Here is a 9814-nt window from a genome sequence, read left to right on the forward strand (position 1 = left end):
ACCACTCGCCAAATCAATAACCCATGGAGACTCTCTGCTTGACAAGAACCATTGCCTCACTCTGAACTGATTAATGCCATTTTAATATACAATACATAAATCCGATCGCATTGATTTCAGGTGTGATAACCTCGTCTCACCTAGTACAAGATGCTCAGGCAATAAGCCACCTCAAACAACGTCTAAAACCTCACACGACGCCATTAATATGCCAACAAGCTACAACTCGAATATGACCAATAAGGAAAACGATCCCAAATACAGAACTATCCGGCCCGCCTAACGAATAAAATAACCCAACAAATGCTATGAAACTAACTCAGAGATAAGAAACAAAACACACAAAATAAGTGCAAGGAACCGTACTCAACATCTCACAATTTCAGCGTGCAACACAATCTACACTTCATACTTGTGGTGGCGTGCCAGCCGATCCACACATAACAATCAATAAGGAGATACCTACCGAGCCAAAATGCTCATACCCACGAAATGCCTGAATATCGACCACAAGCATGCCAAGTGCATAGCCATAACCCTGGGGAGACATATTGCGTCATGTGCTACAAAAGACAAGCACGACTAAGGTGCCTCAAACAACTAACATCTCCAAAGCCATCTCGCTCACATAATAACACAACTATGCGAGGTCAAAACACACGTGTGAATAATCAAGCTGTGTCATAACCTGCATGGCATAAGAGAGTAACATATGAAATAGACGGCAACATGAATAACATCCACTACACCCGAAGACTCATCCATAAGCAATGCTATGTTGAATACGCATATATGATCTGGTGTAGAATATACGTTCACATTAGGCCTTCCAACGGACCACAAGTCGATTCCGATCATCCCATAATGGGCCACTAACCTTCCAAAGATCCACAATGACCCTGTTCATGACACATACGATCAACTATCAAATCCAGAACAAACTTCCACAGTCCGCAACTAGAGGAATAGAGCACCTCCCAAACATAAACTCTCCAATTCGCGACAGTACCAAAATCTTCTTACCTGATTTTAATCTCTACCACTTAAATGACTAACATATCACACTTACACAATCATCCTATGGAAGTTACTCCCACAACCTACCGCCCCAGGTAGCAAAATTAGCACATTCATGGCTGTCACGACCCAAAATCCCACTAGTCGTGATGGCACCTAACTCAACTCGTTAGGTAAGCCAATTTCCAACTATCCAATTCCAATGAAATTAATAAAAAGAAAATATCTAAAACTGATACATCTCCCCAAGAACTGGTAGTACAAATCATGAGCTTCAAAGTATATAGTATACAAAGCGAAAATGAAATAAACACAGAGTCTGTTTGAATAATACATAAACAGAGCTTTTATAAATCTAAGGCTACCCTGAACAAGAGGCAGCTACAACAAGAACGCAGGTACATCTTCAAGTCCCGCAACCATCGAGCACAGCAACAACAATAGCCAACATCTGCACGCAATGTGCAGAAGTATAGTATCAGTACAACCGACCCCATGTACTGAGTAAGTAACAAACCTAGCCGTAGGTTGAAAGTAGTGACGAGCTTCTACCAAGGTCTGGTCCACAACCAATAGTACACGACAATCCATAACAACATAAAGAAAATAATACCAGAAATAACTCAGGGATAAAATACTCAGCCAAATAATGATTTCAAAAATTATAGTTCTTCCTTCCAAATATCTCAATGAAAACCCAAATCGTTTGCCGAAATTTCCAGTAATATAAATAGTTTGAAAACAATAAATTTCTCCCAAAATCTTGTCAATAATAAATAAGATGTTTCATTTTCCTTTCGGATAACCCGTGTAAAACAAATGCATCACTATGCACATCTGTCAAAAATGTGTGAGAAATCATGAATGATGTGATGTTGTACAACATGAGGAAAAATACATCGCTATGCTTGTATGTCATGTGTGCATGCCAATGCGATGCAATTCAGTGATAAAATCATAAACAGCCCCTCGGGCAGAACATCACTCATATACAGCCCCTCGGGCAAACCTCACAGTCACTCGTGCCACTCGGGCATACCTCACAATCACTCTTGCCACTCGGGCATACCTCACAATCACTCTTGCCACTCGGGCATACCTCACAATCACTCATGCCTCCCAGTCACTCAGCACTCGGCACTCGCACTCAGTAGGTACCTGCGCTCACTGGGGGTGTGTACAGACTCCGGAGGGGATCCTTCATCCCAAGCGCTATAATCTGCACGGACAACTCACGTGCGATAATAATATAGTATGCTGCATGCGGGCAGCCCCGATCCACACTCATCCTCACAATTCAGGCCCTCAGCCTCACTCAGGTATGCTGCAGGCGGGCAGCCCCGATCCACACTCATCCTCACCAATCAGGCTGATATCAAACATGCTGCGGCGTGCAGCCCGATCCCATGAATATGCGACATGCTGCGGCGTGCAGCCCGATCCCATGAATATGAAACTTAAATCAGGCCCTCGGCCTCACTCAGTCATAAACCTCTCAAGCCACTCGGGCATCTTAGTAAAATAGGGTATTCGACCCAAAACATTTTTATGTATCAAAATAGAGTCATAAAACTGAGTTATGATATGCAATGAAATGAATATGACTGAGTTTGACTTTTCAATTTAACACAATAATCCATAGCAATATGACCTTTGTGGGTCCCAATAATACTAGCACATAGCCTCAACATGATTTGTAATATGCTTTTCAGCTCAATTTCTTTAATACATAAAACTGCATGAAAAATACCAAGGTTATTTAACTATAACATTCCACATAAACAATTATGTCACAATTTTTATAGTGCACGCCCACACGCCCATCACCTAGCATGTGCGTCACCTCCCAACAATTCACAAAATGCATATATTAAGGGTTCATACCCTCAACTCCAAGATTAGAAGAGTTACTTACCTCAATCTAAGCAAATTCTTTATTCCAATAAACCTTTTCCTCATGATTCGGCCTCCGAACACCTTGAATCTTTTTGCTATGGCCCCGTAATTTCAATACGGATATAATACTTCAATAAAAACTGAATTTGGAGCTCATTTGCTTAATGTGATACCATAAATTCTGGAAGAATCGACATCGAACATTCTAGGTTCAATGCTGAAATATAGCAAATCAATCCGGAATGAACTCAAATTTTGAGTACAAGTCATAAATGGAATAACAAAGTTGTTCCAATTTCAAAAATATGATTTCGACCTCGATATCAAAAAGTGAAACCCCGGTCAACCTTCCCAAAAATTCAACTTTCGGTATTTTAAGCCTATTTCCACTACGGACCTCCAAATAAGTTTTCGGACACGCTCCTAAGTCCAAGATCACCATACGGAGCTATTGGAATCATCAGAATTTAATTTCGAGGTCGTTTACACATAAGTGGACATCCGGTCACTATTTTAACTTAAGCTTTAAACCTTGGAACTAGATGTTCCAATTCATTCCAAAATCTCACTGGACCCGAACCAATTACCCTGGCAATTCAAACAACAACTGTAAAGTACAATTTGAGAAGTAAATGGGGAAATTAGGTTGTAATACTCGAAACGACCAGCCGGGTCGTTACATTCTCCCCCACTTAAACATACGTTCGTCCTCGAACGTGCCAAGAGTTGTTTCCAAGCCATCAAATCACTGTTCTATCTTACCATACACGTACCCGGGGGTGAACCCATGTCACCCTATCCCACATAGGCTTGACTACACAATGCAACTGAAAATCATTAATTTAACCTTAGCCCATAAACCTTGGAGTTTAATTTCCAACCTTTAGAATTTCTTTCAAGATGCGAATCTTACATTTATACACTTTATGAGTTTGAACAAGCTGTATCAAGCCATAACTATCACCACGGATATAATCAACCAACATATTATACAACTCGCTTGTTCGTAGCACTATTCCTGATCACAGTAATTACTCCAAATCAACCAAGTACTAGTATAAAATCTCATATAATGCCAAACCTCATCCCAAAATCTTCGCACACTGTTGATAATAAAAGAAACACGTGAAATAAACAAGTCACAGAGCTCTCTCTCCCCAACCAGAACCATAATTACTTTTTGAGCCGACTTTTAATTTTATCCTCCCTAACATACTGTAATCAAATATGATAGTACCCATTCGAGGTCAATGACCTTATATTACTAAACACAACTATTTCCATAGACATGCCACACCAATATAACTCAGAGCCACAACTCGTGCCATCTGTACACCAATACGCAATAATTCAAATGTACTTAGTCATGAAAAATGACTCAAATGAGAGAACTGTCCCACATTATTAATAAGTACCGCCACAACGAAATGCTGAAAATTCATCATAAACCGTAGAACCATCACCCGATTCTAACACAAGGTTCATACCTTAACATAGCTCCGCTGCAATGTGTGTCCCCATCCAAACGTTGGTCCATATAATATACCCCGAGCCACCCTACTCAAAATCAATAACGTCGGAGAGGCAAATGACAAAACAATACCACAAAAAACCTGAAAGGACATAACCATTACGCAATCGATCATGCAATACCCAAATACTCATCACGCTCAAATTCCACTATAAAACTCAAATAGGACCGCAACATCTGTGCACATAACCAATGAATCACAACTCCTCGTAGCATAAAGGAGCAGCTCACAGATCATTTCAGAACACGAATAAGCTCAACATCAACCGAATGACACATCTCTCAACAATAGCAGTATGGAGCCAACCATTCCGGCTCGGTGTAGAATACACATCTTAATTGGGCCTACCAATGAACCACCAAATCAACTTGGGTTACCCACAAATAGATAAAAACAATTCTTCTGAAACTCCATAATGACTTAATCATAACACATTCTATCATCTGGCTAGCTCCGGCCACCACTTCACAGTCCACAGCTATGAAACAATCTGCTCATGGGAACTCCCAATCTCCGAATCCATAGAACACGCGAATCACCATATTTGATTCCATATCCACCGCCCGAATGCCTAACACTTCTCTCATACATGATCATCCCACGAGAAATACTTTAAAAGTTTTTCTGTGCCAATTGACAAAATTTGAATATCAGCAGTCTATCAACTATGTGAGTACCGCAATACTAATTTATACATCCGTAAGTAAAAATACAATGCGCCTTCTGAAGTCCGCCCTTTTTTCATACAACACCAAGTAGTAATAGTATTCATCTAGTTATTTGAAACCGTCCATGTTGTCCAACATTCGTTACCTTCTCTTTAAGACTGTACTGCCACCTTGTACATGAAAATCTAGCTTTCGTATAACACATAACATCTATATTGCCATCATGTGAAAAGCACAAGAATCTTATTATCAACTTTGAGTCACCAATAATTTACATACCATTTTAGTTAGAACCCCTTTCTCTTGCTTCTTTCCAGGAAAAAATCACAATACACAACACGTTCTCCAAACCGGTAGAAACCATCAAGAATACTTTGGAATCCATTTGCACATAATCAAGCCCTTAAAACTAAATTCCTCTAACTTGACCAAGCCACGCAGGTCGCCAAGTCCAGGTGTATTGCCACAAAACACCTGTAGAAAACCCCCACATCATAAGCACCCAAAGAACAGATTATATCCATTACCATACTGATCCAACGTACTACCTAGTTATCCTATTTTCTCTGAGTCCCTTCTGAATTTGTCTTCAGATTGATACTTCTTCTTGTTAAAATACCATGATCTTTAACCACAACTCGCCCTACAAACCTTAGCATAGAACCACAACGCCCTACGACCCATAAGCAACTGTATTCTTCTTAAGCACCTTCAAAAATATCACAACTATAACACTCACTTTGAGAATACCTTATGCGATTTTGAAATTGTTCTTCTTACCTTCCTTATACAAAAATATAGAATCCTTAGTCATATAGAATTTCCGCAAGTCCAGGCACCATCAAACGCAAATCTCGGATTTTATCCATACACAAGTCTGGAAATATTTTCAATTGCTACATATAATTCTCAAACCCACTGGAATTTTCTCGGGAGTCACCCACTTTGCTCAAATCTAATTGCACCACCCAAATGGGCCAAAAGACACGTGCCACATTAGCACCACAATACTCAAAGAAGTAACTCTACTTTAACACCACATATCAAATTCATACTCCATGCGCACTACGTCATTTACCAATAACAACTCACTCATCCCACGAATTTCATATACTCATACGTGTAATATAATCCTTAACCAGAAATTTATTTATTTGAGTCATCCTTGATCTCAACTTCTGCAAATCATAGCTAACCCACAAGTATGCCTCAGACCAAAATTAAAATTTAACACCTAACCATGAAATCAAATTATCAATAGTAGACTCCCTCACTTGGCTCAAAGCCATAGATTAAAACATTCCATAACTCACAATGCTAATACTCTCTTACTGCCATAATGCCACAGTCAGTCCAACGAAACTTCTTCCCAAGTTCATACAATGGCAACCATAAAAATACCTCAATCATCCGCTAAGCTCGTATTCATCCTCTTAACACACAAGTCAACTTTCTCAACCAGATTCAGATTCAAATCTCTACTCATACACCCCGTCGTTAGAAAAGAAACTCTCTACTCACATCATAAGGACTACTCCTACGTAGATTACTCCGTAGGGTATAATCCACCTGCTTAGCCTCAATCTGGTATCTTGTTATACCCTTTCACATTCACAATTACTATGTAATCACTTAGTCTATCTGAGTCCAAACTCATTAACCAGACGTGAGAATTTAGTTTTACCCCAAAATTTAACAATGTGAAAGATCCATCAAAACATTCATACGAGAGATTGTACACCACATCAATTCGGAAATCAAGCACCCAATGACCTTTCCTTTACATTTCAAGGAAACACTTCTCGTCATATTTAAATCGTCTTAATACATCCCGCATTTACATCATCTTTATCACAAAGCCATTCCGCTGCTCATCAAGCCACAACTTCCACTCATAGGGATATTACCGGACATATGAGTCAAAATGTACAGGTTACAACTGAAGCTACCGAGCCTAAGCTGCGGTCTAAACTTGGCCTCAAGTCCTCCAGACTGGCCCATCACCAAAACACAAAATACACACCTCGAACCTCATTCATAGAATCACAAGCCGGCGATGCACAGTTGATACCAAGCGCTCATGTGCACATACAAATATGTGGAAGGAATTCAAAGAGTTATTGGAATAGGTCTGTATCGCTATTTGAAACTTGTCTGCAAAATTTGATTCAATTTGGAATTGATTTGACATGATTCAGACGCTTAAATGTGGGTCTAGTGTTCTTGAGTTCCACTTTGAAATTCCTTTCGTTTTGAGGATTGATTCATAGATTTAAATGTTATTTTGGTGATTTGATTGCGCAAGCAAATTCGTATGATGTTATTACACTTATGTGCATGTTCGGTTTGGACCCCGAGAAGCTCGGGTGAGTTTCAGACGTATTTCAGATGAGTTTGGCTATGCTAGGATTGCTGGTGCAACACCAGTTCTGGTGTCTGCTGCAGATCTCGCATTTGCGAGTTCTAGCTCGCATTTGCGAGCCTTACTTTTGCGAACAATAGTTTGTATTTGCGAGTAGGGCCTTGGCTGCATTTGCGATCACTTGGTAGTTATTGTTGTAGGGCCTGGGTCGTAATTGTGAATACTCGATTACAAACAATAGTTCGTATTTGCGAGCAGGGCCTGGGCCGCATTTGCGATCGCAATCGAGTATTCAGATGGTTCACAATTGCGATCAGCTCAGGACCACATTTGCGATCACTTGGTCGCATTTGCGATGCCTGGCAACAGTAGAGTACCTTCAAAATTGCGACGATTTTGGTCGCATTTGCAAAGGTGGGGAATATTTGTTGCATTTGCGACTTCTGTGGCTCTGAGGCAGGGTTTGCATTTGCGACCCTTGTCTCGCATTTTTAATTTAATTTGTAATTTCAGTATATATATATATATATATATATATATATATATATATTACTTATGAGATATCTGCATGTAAGTTTCTTAAAAATCACTCCATTCATAATCTATTAAGAAACGTTATAGTAAATTTCAGATTAACATCACGTAGTTATTACCAGAGGATGATAAAATAAAGCAAAATCTAGTTATTACCTGACTAATTTATATTAAATATAAATTATAATTACATTTAGGATTAAATTTTTACAATATAAATTTTATACTAGTTCAACAAATTCGAAAAAGGAAAAAAAATTCTTTTCTTATTTTTGTTTGAGGTCTAATTCATCTATGCTATCTTGAATTGTATCTTTAGTCTCATCGTTATGTAATAATAGTAAATACTAAGTGTAATCGCTTGTTTAGTTGTGGTCACCATCAAATTTCATATAATCAAATTCAACGTATATGTTAAAGGTAGTGATGCACCCATCCTTTTGAAATTCTAGATCCGCATATGCTTATAAGTAGTTTGGGTTTGACTAATTTACTAATTTATCTCTAAATCATTTAGTAATCCCTAACATACCTTTACTGAAATAAAATCCCTAATAATCTCCATGACTTCACTCCTTTACCTTTTCACTAACTTCTTTCTAGGCCTAATACATCGACAGTCCCTTAAAATTGTTTTCACTTTTCACTTAAACACTTCATCTTAAGTATGTTTCATTTGAACACTGTATTCAGGCTTTTACTGTGTCATTTAGACACAAAAAGCTGATAGGCAACCAACATAAAAAATGAGTGTAATTCACATGCCAGAGTGACGAATAAAATAGAAACACATGGATTTAACTTAAATAAATAAAAAAGAAATTTCTGGAAGAAAAAAAGAAAAAACTTACAAGTAAGCTCCTTTCTTCACACCGCACCAAAAGCCATTTCTTCATCAGCCGAGATTGGTATTTACGGCAAAGTACCGCCAACAAATTATACCCAGTTTGCATAAGGAGGTTCACGAGCCTACATGGGCAACAACAACAAACAACCGCATATTCCGCCGTCGTTCCACCGGCAACCTCAGCGAACCACGCCCCTTCCGAACCCCACCTTGTGATGACGAAGCTTGGCCCGAAAAAAGTGATTGTCGCCGTCGTTTCACCGAAAGTGATGAAAGTCCACCGATAAAAGTGATGACGGCGAAATCGTGACTCAATCTGGAGATTTACCATTGAAAATTGGAAGAACTTGAAATTAAGAATCGAAATTTGAAACCCTCGATTTGTTGATGTTTTGGTTAAATGAATATTGGGGTTTGCTCTTAATATCAATATGAACTTACCTGTGCAGTTTGGTGTGTTTTGATTAAATATTAGGCTGGTTAGATTAGAAGCACCATTGTCAACCGTCGAAGGAGCTGGGTCAATTCAGATCTATATTTTTTGAATATTTATAAAGTGGGTATTATTTTGTTTTGATGAAGGATTAAATCTGGAACCCATTTGAGGCTGAATCGTTGATGTCATTGTCATGAAGCTCAATGGCATTGAAATAGGAAATGATACGGACATTGCACATTTTTTTAATCTCTGCCACCTTTTGAATTGCTGAGGAATATTTTTCAGGCAAAAGTTATTTATTTCCCGGCGTGAAGTATGAGGCATTTGTTTTTCGAATCATTTCACGCGCATAAAAATGTGAGAAACACTTGCCTTGGCCATGTCAGCTTTTTGTGTCTAAATGACACAGTAAAAATTTGAATAAACTGTTCAAATAAAACATATTTAAGATGAAGTGTTTAAGCGAAAAGTAAAACAACTTTAATGGGTCGTAGATGTATTAGGCCTTCTTTCTATACC

The 9814-nt window shown here is 38.7% G+C and overlaps 1 long non-coding RNA gene across 1 annotated transcript; it reads right to left on the reverse strand.

Annotated features, from left to right (window-relative positions):
* Positions 1-1041: 1041 nt before the first annotated feature.
* LOC107813797 (uncharacterized) lies at positions 1042-9540 on the reverse strand. The gene is made up of 3 exons (XR_012701120.1): positions 9298-9540; positions 8861-9172; positions 1042-1468 (listed from the first exon to the last, which is right to left on the reverse strand). It is a non-coding gene; the product is annotated as an uncharacterized LOC107813797 (long non-coding RNA).
* Positions 9541-9814: the final 274 nt, after the last annotated feature.

This window comes from Nicotiana tabacum, chromosome 17 (assembly GCF_000715075.1).
Source record: "Nicotiana tabacum cultivar K326 chromosome 17, ASM71507v2, whole genome shotgun sequence".
NCBI lineage: Eukaryota > Viridiplantae > Streptophyta > Magnoliopsida > Solanales > Solanaceae > Nicotiana > Nicotiana tabacum.